General features: G+C 40.9%; 1 long non-coding RNA gene across 9 annotated transcripts in view; it reads right to left on the reverse strand.

Moving 5' to 3' along the window:
• Positions 1 to 14297, reverse strand: part of LOC123804159 (uncharacterized) — a 50724-nt gene extending 36427 nt beyond the window's left edge. For 2 of the 9 annotated variants that reach the window (XR_006783097.2, XR_006783102.2), the window contains exon 1: positions 13903 to 14294. This is a non-coding gene — a long non-coding RNA (uncharacterized LOC123804159). Of the gene's footprint in view, positions 1 to 13902 lie in introns of all 9 variants that reach the window. The other 7 variants (XR_015726938.1, XR_015726937.1, XR_006783098.2 and 4 more) reach the window with 5 other exon arrangements.

Genomic DNA, 14297 nt, shown 5'->3' on the forward strand with positions numbered 1-14297 from the left:
GTGTGTGTGTGTGTGTGTGTATAATATATAATATATATAAAAATCAAAAAATGAATTCTTGCCATTTGCAACGACGTGGATAGAACTAGAGGGTATTATGCTAAGCGAAATAAGTCAGAGAAAGACAATTATCATATGATCTCACTCATATGTGGAATTTAAGAAACAAAACAGAGGATCATAGGGGAAGGGAGGGAAAAATAAAACAAGATGAAATCAGACAGGGAGACAAACCATAAGAGACTCTTAACTATAGGGAACAAACTGAGGGTTGCTGGGGCGGGGGAGGGTAACTGGGTGATGGGCATTAAGGAGGGCACATGATGTAATGAGCACTGAGTGTTATATGAGACTGATGAATCCCTGAACTCTACCTCTGAAACTAATAATACACTATATGTTAATTAATTGAATTTAAATTAAAAAAAAAAAAAAGATGACTGTGCCCTGGGTTACCCTGAATGTGGAAGGTAAGTTTATATTGGAGCCATTTACTCTGTTCTTAGTCAGCACTCTGGTCCTACTTGTCTTTCTAGCTATACAATTGTTGGCATAGAAGGAGAAAAAAACGTGCCATCAGACAATGAGTTTAACTTATAAATACAAAAGTAAATTGGTTACTCAAGTTTTTCTACTCCTTCCATCCTGTCCTACTCTATTGCCTGGATGAGACTTAATGTATAAGCTAGGAAGCAGGTTTGCCCTTACTAAAGAAGAGGACAGCTTGTTCTCTTTAACATCTGGAGAATTAAAACTTTACCTTCATATCCCTTCTAATATCTGGAAGGAAGTAAATACACAAGTCTGGGATTGTGATGTCCCAGGTCAGGCTCTTAAAGCCTAGCCAGTTAAAGTAACCTTAAAGGCTGTAGGCACTATACCTCATAAAAGACAATACTCCTTAAAACCTGAGGCAAAGGCTGGGTTACAACCACTTATTAACAAGTTTCTCAAACACGGTATTTTATTTTATTTTATTTTTTAAAATATATAATTTATTTATTTGAGAGGGAGAGAGTGAGCATGAGTGGGAGGAATGGTAGAGGGAGACGGAGAAGCAGACTCTCCGCTGTGCAGGGAGCCTGACACAGGGTTCGATCCCAGGACCCTCAGATCACGACCTGAGCTAAAGGCAGATGTTTAACCGACTGAGCCACCCAGGTACCCAACATGGTATTTTAAAGCCTTGTCAATTAACCTGGACAGTCTTGCCGCAGGGATTTAGAGACAGTCCTCACTTGTTTGGGGCTGCACTTAGCAAAGACCTCCGTGATATCTTCTTGCCCCAAGGGACTGTAATTCAAAATGTGGATGACATTTTAATCTGCAGTCCCAAAAAAGAAATGTCTGATAGTATTTCTACAACTTTCCTTAACTTCTTGGCAGACAGACGGTATCATATCTCTCCTAAAAAAGCGCAAATATCTAGACAAGTACCCCTCAATATTTGGGATAGGAACTAACACCAGGACACCATACGCTCTCTACTGACAGGAAAAAGGTATATCAGATCTTGGACCTCCAGCTACAAAGAAACAATCCCATACGTTCTTAGGTATGGCAGGCTCTTGCTGCCTATGGATTCCTGGATTTCGGCTCTTAGCCAAACCATTATATGTTTCAATTAAAGGCCCTTATTAAGAACCTTTGCTCTGGGGGCGCCTGGGTGGCGCAATGGTTAAGCGTCTGCCTTCGGCTCAGGGCGTGATCCTGGCATGTGGGATTGAGCCCCACATCAGGCTCTTCCACTATGAGCCTGCTTCTTCCTCTCCCACTCCCCCTGCTTGTGTTCCCTCTCTTGCTGGCTGTCTCTATCTCTGTCAAATAAATAAATAAAATCTTTAAAAAAAAAAAAAAGAACCTTTGCTCTGGACTAAAGCCCAGCAGACAGGCTTTCAAACATTAAAAATTAAACTTTCATCAGCCGTGGCTTTGGCTTTACCAAATTTAGAAAAACCTTTCACTTTATATGTAGCAGAAAAACAGGGTCAAGCTTTGGGAATTCTTACCCAAAAGTTAGGAAATGAAACAAGGCCGGTGGGCTATTTTGCAAAGTCACTTGATAATGTAGGTCAAGGGTGGCTGGCTTGTCTCGAGCAGTGGCTGCTACAGCCTTCCTGGTAGAAGAGGCTTCAAAACTTACTATGGGGCAATCCTTAACAGTGATGACTCCACATCAAGTTCAAAGTGTCAGAGACCAAAGGCCACCAATGGATGATGGGAGGCTGATTTACCAGATTCCAGGCTATACTTTTAGACACACCTGACATAATACTTAAACTTGTCAAACTTTAAACCCAGCTACCCTTAGGCCTGGACTTGACCATCATACTTCTATATTAGAACATAACTGCTCAGAAATCATTGACCTTGTTTATTCTAGCAGATCAGATTTAAAAGACTCCCCTGTTGGGGCACCTGAGTGGCTCAGTCAGTTAAGTGTCCAACTCTTGATTTCAGCTCATGTCATGATCTCAGGGTTGTGAGATCAAGCCCCACGTCAGACTCCACACTGGGTACAGAGCCTTCTTAAGATTATCACTCTCGGGGCGCCTGGGTGTCACAGCGGTTAAGCGTCTGCCTTCGGCTCAGGGCATGATCCCGGTGTTGTGGGATAGAGCCCCACATCAGGCTCCTCCGCTATGAGCCTGCTTCTTCCTCTCCCACTCCCCCTGCTTGTGTTCCCTCTCTCACTGGCTGTCTCTGTCTCTGTCAAATAAATAAATAAAATCTCTAAAAAAAAAAAAAAAAAAAGATTATCACTCTCCCTCTGCCCCTCCCCCCTCTAAAAAATAAAAATAAAATAAAATGAAATGAAAGATTCTCCTATTGAAAATGCAGATAACAATTGGTTTACTGATGGCAGTAGCTTCCTGGATAAGGGAGAGAGAAAACCTGCATATGCTATAGTTAATTTAATTAAGACCACTAAGGCAAAAGCCCTTCCAATAAATACTTCTACTCAAAAGGCTGAATTAATAGCACTTACCTGTGTTCTTCCATTGGCAAAAGGCTCAAAAATTATTTTTTTTAAAGATTTTATTTATTTATTTGACAGAGAGAGAGAGACAGCCAGCGAGAGAGGGAACAGAAGCAGGGGGAATGGGAGAGGAAGAAGCAGGCTCCCAGCGGAGCAGGGAGCCTGATGCGGGGCTCGATCCCAGAACGCCGAGATCACGCCCTGAGCCAAAGGCAGACGCTTAACAACTGCGCCACCCAGGCGCCCCTCAAAAATAATTATTTATACTGACTCCAAATATGCTTTCCTGGTACTACACACCCACAGGGCAATTTGGAAAGAAAGGGGATTATTATCAAGCCACAACTCTCCAATCAAATATGGGCCTGAAATAATTACTCTCCTTGAGGCTGTACACCTACCTAAGGAGGTAACTGTAACCCACCTCAGAGGACATCAAAAGGACATGACTTTAGAATCTAAAGGAAAGAATTTGGCAGACTGTGCAGCCAAGCAGGAAGCACAGAATAAACAAATATTAAGTCTTATACCAGTCTTAATTCCAGCAAAGTCCATAACACCACTCTCTTCAGACCAAGAAATTCACATAGCCCAGGAATGAGGATATTTTAAAAATGCACAGGACTGGCTTGTTAATGAGGGATAAAATCTTTATACTCCAAATTAACCAATGAAAGGTAATACAGGGTTTACACCAGGCTACTCATTTGGGCAAAAATGCCTTAGAACATTTAATTAAAATGTTTATTTTGTATTTAATTTAATATATTTGATGGAATAAATTCAACAGCTACAATAAAATAGATCTGCCGATTCTGTAGTTCAGGGAAGTAAATCCAAAAGGTGCAGTCTGCCTTCCTCCACTTTTAAAACCAGTCCAAAGACATGGAACATACCCAGAAGAGGACTGGCAGCTTGATTTCACACAGACGCCTCCTTGCAAAGGCTATAAATTTCACTAGTGTTGGTTGATACTTTCACTGGATGAATCGAGGCCTTTCCTTGTAAAGTGGAAAAAGCCACAGAAGTAACCAAAGTTTTGTTATGAGAAATTATTCCTAGATTTGGCCTTCCACAATCCCTTCAAAGTGACAAAATCCTTCTTTTACTGCACAAATAACTCAACAAATAGCATAGGCTTTAAAAATTAAATATTTTCGACATTCAGCCTGGCATCCACAATCCTCTGAAAAGGTAGGGAAGCTCATATTTTAAAATGATACCTTACTACACTTAGTCTAGAGACCAAGGTAATTGGGTTACTCTCTCACCAATATGACTTCTCAGAACGAGAACTGTTCCAAAACAACCTCTAGGATCCAGCCCTTTTGAGTTATTAGATGGAAACCCACTTCTCACACTGGACCTGTTATTAGATGAAGATTATAATGCTGTATAAAATTATTCACTTGAGGCTGATTTAATTCATAAGTCACTTAATGAATATACTGATCACATCCTCCCAAAACCGGACTCAACTATAACTGAAGTGTACCCCATGTAAGTCCTGGAGACATGGTTTATTTTAAAAACTGGATATCAAATACAGCAGGGCACTTAAATCCAAAATGGAAAGGTCCACATTGGGTCATATTATGTACTCCTACTGCAGTAAAATTAGAGGCGCATTCTTCCTGGACTCATACATCTAGAATAAAACCTGTACCTTCTTCACAGGAAACCCATGAGCAAACTAACATGCCTTCTCATTCCTGCGAACCCGTAGATCTCAAACTCCTCTTCAAATGACAAGGAAGGTTGTATATTTTCTTTTTGTTTTCTGTTCACCTATCTTAACTGACAATTCCTTCTTACAATGGGCATATTATGCTTAACTTCAAAATCAAACAGCTTGCTGGATATGTGGAATTTTGCCCATGTCAAATATATCCGGGTTACCCTGGTGGGTTTCCCCTTTACAAGGTACTGATTGGCACGTTCTATATACTTATATTTCAGAAATAATATATAATGATACCCTGTTTTATGATAAATCTATCACTAACCAGAATGTTTCTTCTTGGCCCATGATCAATATGACATGGAATTTACCAGGCCATAACCAAACTTTTTCATACCCTCAAAGTACTAAAATGTAAACTGACTTTACAAACCCATAAATTGATGCCCACTAATGAGCGCCTAAGTTATGAAACCCTACTTATCGCTATACTAAATTTGGGACACATATTTATGGCTCACACCCACCCTTGGACGGCTCAGTCAAAAGGCACTTTTATGCCGGGGACAAAGAAATCGTACATACGATACCGGGGCAAATAGCACACGACATCTAGGATGGCTATCATTAGAAGCAGGTTGTCAAACCACTGTACTCAAGGCTACTGCCTGGGACTTGCTACTGACTGCATAAGGTGACCTGGAATCAGATGGCTAGCTCCAAATGGAACCCACTGGTTATGAGGAACTAATCTAAGGCCCTGGCTTCCTCCAGGTTGGATAGGTCCTTAGGTTGAGCCTTAGGTTTTGAGCCTGGATTCATGGGTGCATTACTAAAACTATCACTACCCCAGCTAATCTTCCCAATTTAAAAACAAAGATGGACACCATCTGTCTTTCATTGGTATGATCATTTAGCATCCATCTGTGTTCTCTCTGTAGGGTTACAAAGCATAATTTAGCATGTGGAAGCGCTTAATAAATACACCATAAAGGGACTCAATGGTTCACAAACCAGCATCTCTTTCCTCAATACTGAAGTCACACAAATACACAAAGCAGTTCTACAAAACAGAATGACTTTAGATATTCTAACAGCAGCACAAGGAGGTACATGTGCGTTATCAAAACAGAATGCTGTGTATACATCCCAGATTTTCATAAAAATGTAACAGGGCTACTAGAAGATATGAATACTCATATTGAGGCTTCCCTTTCTTTTAATGACTGGTTCAGTTCCTGGCTTGGGAGGGCTACGGTCAACTATTAAGGGTCTCTTTGCTGGACTTCTCATTCTTACAGCCATTTTAATTCTAATATGCTGTCTTCTTCAATGTTTTTTTGCTTGGTGCCAAGACTCCACCATCACTACGATAACTGCACCTCGACAGATGATCCTTTCTACTCAAGAGGATCCACGTATGGTGTTACCTTAGATTTGGCTACCTCTGCCTTTCATGACTCCTACATCCTTAACTGACCAGTGTTGACCCATAGGTAGGGACGTCTCTATTTAACGGGAAGACGTTACAGAAGATAAGACCTTCCACCCTCAGCAACCTTAAAGATTTAAGGGTCAAATGTTTCAGTGGGGGGAATTGATGAGGAGAACAAAGGCAAGAAAAATGTAGTTTAAATTAAATCTCCTTACAGCATGCAGTTCACTGATAGATATCGGAGACATGCAAAGCGTGACTTTCCTCAAGGAGTTCACAGCTGCCTTAATGTTTATATTTCATTAAAGATTAAAAGTAACCTTATCTTGACAATAGCTAAATCTTCAAGGTCCTATAAGACCCTGCTTTCAGCTACAAAAATTCCTTAGAAACCTACATTATCTCTACCTCCCCACCCTCCACAAAACTTAAAATATATAATCAGTCCCCCCTCACACTTGCAGGTGCATCTCTTTCTGCCCACAGGTCCTATCCCCGTGCTATAATAAAACCACCTTTTTGTACCAAAAACGTCTCAAGAATTCTTTCTTAGCCTTTGCTAAGAACCCAACTTCAAATCATATCAATTTCATCAATGGATACTATGTATTAAGTGGTAAGTGTCAAGCATTCACCAAGAGCTTTTTGTGAGCTATTTAATACAATAAACCCTAAGGGGTAGACATTTTACAGATGAAGAAATAAGTTTAGAAAGATTTTTATTTGCCCAATACCATGTAGCTAATAGTCAAAGCTATAATTTTAACACATATCTCTCTGATGTCCCAAATGGAAACCTGACTGCTACCTTCTACCATTGCCCACAACTCCCACGCAGCATTGGAAATCATTTCTTTTGTCCTGGCTTACCTGGAGGCAAATGTAAGATCCTAACGCTTATGAATGGATGTATTTCCGTGAACTTAGGGGCTTTTACTCTATTTCTCGACAAGTATTTCTGGGCAAGATGTGTCAGTTTCTAAATATGGACTATAACTGACATGTTACTTTTTATTCAATATTTTTACACTGAAACAGTTGTCCGTGGAACATTAGGTGGTCCCCAAACCAACAAGATGCTGCCATCTTGTGGCATTTTTTTGTAAGGCCAGGTGTGAGGAGAGCCCAATAAGCAAAATTCTAACTGTGCCTGCCACTTTGCACTTTTGTTGTCTTCCGAACTGTCACATCATTTTGTTTCTCCAAATATAATATTAGGAGTGAGTCAATACAGCAACATAAGAAAACAGGTAATAACTGAAGACGAAATAATAAAGTTGCCCTTCCTACTATTTACTAGCAGTGTAACTAATATCTTGTCAATTAAGTTTTCTGGGCCTGAACTTTTCTTATTTATAAGCTGGGGACAATGACACCCATCTCATACTATTACTTCAAAACAAAATTAAAATATATATGTAAAGATCCTGGCAAACGGTGGGCATTTGACAAGTACTGGTTCCTTATTTCCTTCCCTTCTTTCCTGATCCTTTTCCTCTTTTTCTGACCTCTTCCCACTGAAGATACCCTAGTCTTCTGTTTTCCACCCACTTTCCTATGTATTTCCCCATTGTTCTTTCAGTTTCCTGACTCCACCCTATCCCCAGCCCCTCACACACACAGAAAGGGGGTGTCCACATTTACACACCTGAACACTTACCTTAGGAAGGCAAGGCATGGTAAGCCTCTCTACATTATCCAATATGGCTAACCACTCCTCCACTTCAGCATTTGGGCTGCTCCTACTGCAAAACAGCTCCTACTGGGTTTCACTGAGCAGTTTTCCCATTACTAACAGCATTCATTCTATGATCCTGTCAGAGTCTGGTCCCCTCATATTCTGCTTATCCCTCATCCCTGATCCTTTCACCCCTACCCTGGGAACCTGACACACACACTGCAACTCCCTCTCTGACCCCATTTCCCCCCCCTCTCCTGCCTTATTCTGCTCTGCCCTCTGGTCTCCTTCCTTTTGCTGCTCCCTTTGTCTGAAAGGCTCTCCCAGAAAACCACATGGTTTGCTCCCCTACTTCTATAATTTTCTCAATATCACCTTATGGGAAAAGGCTTCCTTGACATTCTGTATAACTATATAAAATAGCACAAACACACAAAACCCCAGTAACTGTTCATCTCCTTTACCCTGCTTAGTTTTAACTTGTAGCACCTTTTACTACGCATCATGCTGCACTAGAGCAAAGGTGAAGGAGTTGGTAGCTTCTTGAAGTGTTCTTGTGTAGGAGGCCAAGGTTCACTTGGTAGTGCATTGGGTCCTCCATAGTGGATTGTTCCAGGAAACATTAATTAAATATATTAGCTGGAGATAACACATGTAAGATAAAACTGTGGAAACTTATTTTTCATTCTTGCTGCTCATACTCCTTAGCACTTCGTCTATCTTCTTTCCCTTCATATATCTTAGGATTTCTGCTTTTTCTGGTGTCATCTAATTTTGGTGTTTATCATTTAGGGTAGGAATTCTAAACCCAGAGTTCATGGAAAGGCTTCAAAAGACCCAGGAACAGCTTGAAATTATTGGCAAGATTTTGGGGGTATGTATGTCTTCTAGGGCAAGGGTCAATGACATTGACCAAATGCAAGGAATCTATGACTTCCCCCACCTAAAAGATTAAAAACCATAGTTTTAGGGATGACAGCTCAATATTCCCCTATCTTAATATGCATAATGCTTAAACATTGTTTTATATTATCCTGTCTTTCTCAATAGCTTAAGCACCAAGAGTAAAGGGATAGTATTTAGTCATTGCTATGTTACAGTGCCTAGCGTACTGGCTGGCATCTAACTAATTCCTAATATATACTTGTTGAATGAATGAAGATTCCATGGCGATACAAGCCTATTAGTCATTTTGTCCATAACCTTCATTGAACAAGTCTTGTTCTGGGGTTAAGGTCTGTCTTGATAGATCCAGTTAGATTTTTTTCACATCTAGAGATAAGGGAAGAATTATCCTACTAAAAAATGCAAATCTCACTTTTAACATAAAAGAGCCAGTCATAATACACAACTATAAGAGAAGTTGAGTAAAGATGAAATAGCCAGTTGAGCCCCAGAAAGGGAACAGTAAATAGAAGTTGGGTGGAGTGAAATTCAGAGAGAGGTACTACACAGCTAGAATTCAAAGAGTTGATAATCCTGGTAAGAATCAGGTTTGTCCAGTTAAATTCAAAAGCAGAAATTTAGGCGTATGTACAAACCACCAGTCCCATCATTAAAGACAAAAGGAAGTTGAAAAACTAGTTGGTTGAGGTTTATATTTCTAACAGATTAGGTATAATGAAAGGGATTTTCTGGCACCTGTGTACTCACTTAGTTTTAACCTTTATATTTTAAAAAATGCACTCTTTGACTCAAGTCATTAAATTATATTTGGGGCGTGTGTGTATGTGTGTATATTTTATATATTTTTATAGTTTACATTTTATATTTAACAGATTTTAAAGAGCTTCATAGATACTTAGCAATAAATTCTCTTACTCTGTAGACCTCCTGTTTTTCAGGCAACAGCATCCTGCATAGTAAATAAAGGACTGCACCAACAGTTGCAGAACAGTAATTCTTTGGCTCTGCTTCACTCTGCAGGAAAGCCAAACTTCCTTATTTTTTCCCAAATGGTTTTGTGAAGCCCCAAGTACACTTACAGAATAGTTGTCTTCACCACCATTTTCTTCCTGCCTGCTCCAGCTCTACCTCTCAGAAGAAACCCCTCTGTTCTGTTGGGGCTTAAAGGGCAGATAGGCTTTTTTTTTTTTTTTAATGCTCAATTAGCCAACATATAGTACATCATTAGTTTTTGATGTAGTGTTCAACAATTCATTAGTTGCTTATAACACCCAGTGCTCATCACAACATGTGCCCTCCTTAATACTCATCACCCTGTTACCCCATCCCCCCACCCTCTCCCTTCTGTAATCCTCTGTTTCTCAAAGTCCAGAGTCTCTCATTGTTTGCCTCCCTTTCTGATTTCTTCCCATTCAGTTTTCCCTCCCTTCCCCTATGGTTCTCTGCACTATTCCTTATATTCCACATACATAGGCTTCTGATAGCTGGCTGCCCTAAGCACTCAGCAGTTGCTAGTGCCCACAGGCACCCGCCCCATGGCCACAGAGGTCCTGTGATGAGGCTTTTCTTCCTAAGTGGTTGCAATTTTCATCAACTCTTGTCATTGCTAGAATCACCAGTGCCAACTCAGGCTCTACTGAAACCACCTGGTATTTCAATTCTACTAAAAACAAAACAAAACAAAAAAACCCCAGCAACTCCTATTCTGTGTATGTGATATCATTTTATTTTTAGTAAACTTTTTATTTTAGTTAAAGATTAAAAAACAAAATAGGGGCACCCGGATGGCTCAGTCAGTTAAGCGTCTGCCTTTGGCTCAGGTCATGATCTCAGGGTCCTGAGATCGAGCCCCACGTTGGGCTCCCTGCTTAAAAGGAAGTCTGCTTCTACCTCTGCCTCTGCCCCTCCCCACTGCTCTCATGCTCACTCGCTCTCTTGCTCTCTCTTAAATAAATAAATAAATATCTTTTTTAAAAAGTTATAGATTTACAGAAAAGTTGCCTAGTTCAGAGAGTTCCTACATGCCCCAGGTTTCCCTATTAACAACTTACATTACTATGAAACATGTCATAATTAATGAACCAATATTAGTATGTTACCATTTTATTCAGATTTCCCTAATTTTTATCTAATGTCCTTTAGCTGTCCAAAGATTCCATCCAAGACACTACATTTATTATTTTTTTAAGTGCATTTCTTTAAGTAGCCTCTTAACTCAGAACCCTGAGATCAAGAGTCACATGCTTCTCCAACTGAGCCAGTCAGGTGTCCCAAGACACTACATTACATTTAGTCATCATATTCTCCTTAGGCTCCTCTTGGCTATGAGTTTCTCAGACTTCTCTTTTTATGACTTTGGCAATTTTGAGGAGTATCAGTAGGGACATTTTGTAGAATGTCCCTAAGTTGGGATTTCTCTGATGTTTTTCTCATGATGATATTGGGGTTATGTATTTTGGAAAGGAAAAACCACAGAAGTGCCATTCTCATTACACCCTATCAAGGGTACACACTGTCAACATGATATCACTGTTGATATTAACTTTGATCATCTAGCTAAAGTAGTATTTGTCAGGTTTCTCCACGGCAAAATTTCTCTTTCTCATCTTCCCACCACCACACCTTTCCATACTATTCTCTTTGAAAGAAGTCAATATGCATAGGCCACACTTAACAAGCAAAGAGCTGTGCTCAGCCTCCATATTCAATTATTTATGTACAATAGTATGACTTCATGGATATTTACTCTATACTTGGAGTTATAATCCAGTGCTACTCTATCTTGTTCAGATTGTCTAGTTTTGGCCAGCTTTCAGTTGTCTCCTATGTCCCCTTGACATACCTCTATCTTTTAATTTTTATTATTATTTTTTTAATTTTAGGACTTTACTTCCTGGCATTGCAAGATGCTCCAGGCTCATCCTCTGTTTCCTGCCCCAGTCCTTGAACCAGCCTTTTCTCCAAGGATCCCTGGTTCCTTTTATTACAGAATGTAAAGAAACCAAGATCTGGACACTACGTGTGCTCATTGCTACTGGTGTGTCCTACCTTCTAGGCCCCCTGGCTGACAGAGTCATTGATTTGTGAGAAAGCCAAGTCATTTGTTCTGTAGAATATTCCATAATCTGAATTTGACTGATTGCTTTCATATAGTGTCACTTAACTTGTTCTTCTATCCCCTGCATTTCCTGTAAACTGATAGTTACATTTAAGTGTTTGATTAGAGGGGCACTTGGGTGGCTCAGTTGTTTAAGCGCCTACCTTTGGCTCCAGGGTCCTGGAATTGAGCCCCATGTTGGGCTCCCTGCTCAGTGGGGAGTCTGCTTCTCCCTCTGTCCCTCCCTCTTTCTGCTCTCTCTCAAGTAAATAAAATATTTTTTAAAAAATAAATGTTTGATTAGATTTAGCTTATCTTTTTTCTTAGGCAAAATACTGCATAAGTGTTGCTCTGTACTTGAGGCATAAAATGTATAGTTGTTTCACTTTGGGTGATGGTAAAATTGGTCAGTCAGTGAGTTTATAAACCGACCATCTGTCTTCCGTGTTTTTATATCTATTAATTGTCTGTTAAAATTCATAAGGGGTTACAAATGAGGTATTTTTCTAAATCCATCATTCTTCTGTCTTTATCAACTGAATTTCCTCTGAAAAGATTTTTCCCTTAGTAACTATTTGGTCACTCTAAAATAAGTTTGTTTTTTTCCTGGCCAGAATACCTCTGTACTGGCTAGACAGAAGCAAAGTGGTTAAAATTGGACCAAAGTTGCAGGGGAAGCCAGACTCTTATCTTCTCAACCTGTGTAAGAGTCATTCTTTCTCATGAAGACACTGGTCTTGGGAATTGGAATTTTGAGATCTGGGATTGCAAGATGCAGCTCTGTCCCTATATCAAAAAACATTTCTGCTGAAGGAATTAGGAGATTCGTGATTTCTTGTTTCTGAAAATAGAGATTGACTTATGTGATGTGAAAAACTCAATTAAAAGTAATTAATTGGATTTATTCTGCTCTTGTTCTCTAATTGAAATAATGTCCAAAGTCTTTTTAATGATAATATATGTTAAAATCTCTAATCATACTGTAAAAAAAGTAAAATAAAATAAAATTTCTAATCTAAGTCCAAAAGACCAAGTTTTCTACATAGCTCTTGATAGTGAAAGTAAATCATCAGCAGAGCAGTAAATGAAATATATTCACATTAATTCTCAAGTGCCTTTTAGTAAAGGGGAAAAATGAAAGGGTTACACTTACAGGATTGATTTAAAAGCAACCTCTTTAGACAGCAGTGACTAAAAAATAGTTTTAATTTACTCTAAATTTCTGGTCAGGCACCAATACAGGAAAGAGGAAAGGTCTTCATTTCTCTACATAGTTTATGAGTTTTGTGCAAGTATTTATTTTTTAACTCAGAGAATGTCTATTGGCACCACAGAAAATTTGGAGCTATAAAGAGAACTTTCATTAGTTATAAAAGGACAGTTGAGATTGGGGAGGAAAGCTGAAGAGAATCAACAAGAACACCTGCCAAATGCTCTATGACTTGAAGCTCGGGCTAATGATTCCCCTCATTTTGTTCTCTCTCTCTTCTCTCCAGCCCCCCCAAGAAATGTGGATTCTTGGTCAACACAGCCCGGTGGAGGCAAAACTGAGGTGGCAGAGGGCTGAAGCATTGGAGCCCTGCCCACCCCCCGACACTAAACCCTGACACCTACGGCATTAGCACAAAACCAGGCTGGCGGCAAGGTCTGAGGAATCCCTGACATTCTCTCCCAGCTCGCCCACAGTGGGCAGCCCCAGAGAGGCGAGCTGTTGGGGCGTGGGCTGCGGTGGCAAAAGCCATGGACTCCGGCATCATCAGACTTAAAGCTAGCACTTACTGACCACTTTTTACATGCTTGGCTCTCTGTGCTGGTGTTTTCATGGTTTTTAAAACAAATCGATGAGGTGGGCCGTTTATGACCCACAACTGTATGAGGCAGGTGAAGAAAACGAAGCTCAATGAAACCCAGTTGCATGCCCTTGTTCACACAGGTCAAACGCCGGTTCGTTCGACTCCAAAGTCTACTCCCGGTTTCATTTGATTCCAAAGTCTACTCCCGTTAACCACCCCTGGCCTCTGCGCTCCACCTCCGTCACCTCCCGCCTTCTCAGCCGCCCCATTAATAAAAACGAGCTGGTTGGCCGAGATTATCTCTAGGAGTGTTTCCAGCCGGACGGTTTTACCGTTTTAGGAGTGAGGAAGAAAAACCTTCAATGTCTTCCCTTCAAAGCAGGTATCAACTCGCAGCGGACGCGCAACTTTCCGTTAGGCGCCGGGGCGGGGGTCCTGGGGACCCTGGTCGAGCCGCTCGCAAGGGCTCACGGGTCCCCGCGCGCATGCGCAATAGCCTCGGCGCCTGGCGCCCCTCCGCCCCCTCTCCGACCTGCCCCGGCTTCCAGTGCATAGAGTGGCGGCGGGGAAGTGTGCGTATCCTTCTCCCGCTGACCGTTGGCCTTTTAGCCGGTGCCCTAGCAGAGCCTCTCTTGTCGGCCTTCCACTCCCCCTCTCCCCGGCTCTGGTCCCAACACCCTAGCTCCGAGCCGGGGAGGGGGGGGAGGAGTCCTGCAGCGTGACGCCC

Source organism: Ursus americanus, chromosome 16, assembly GCF_024610735.1.
Source record: "Ursus americanus isolate L20-20 chromosome 16, mUrsAme1.1.p, whole genome shotgun sequence".
Lineage (NCBI taxonomy): Eukaryota > Metazoa > Chordata > Mammalia > Carnivora > Ursidae > Ursus > Ursus americanus.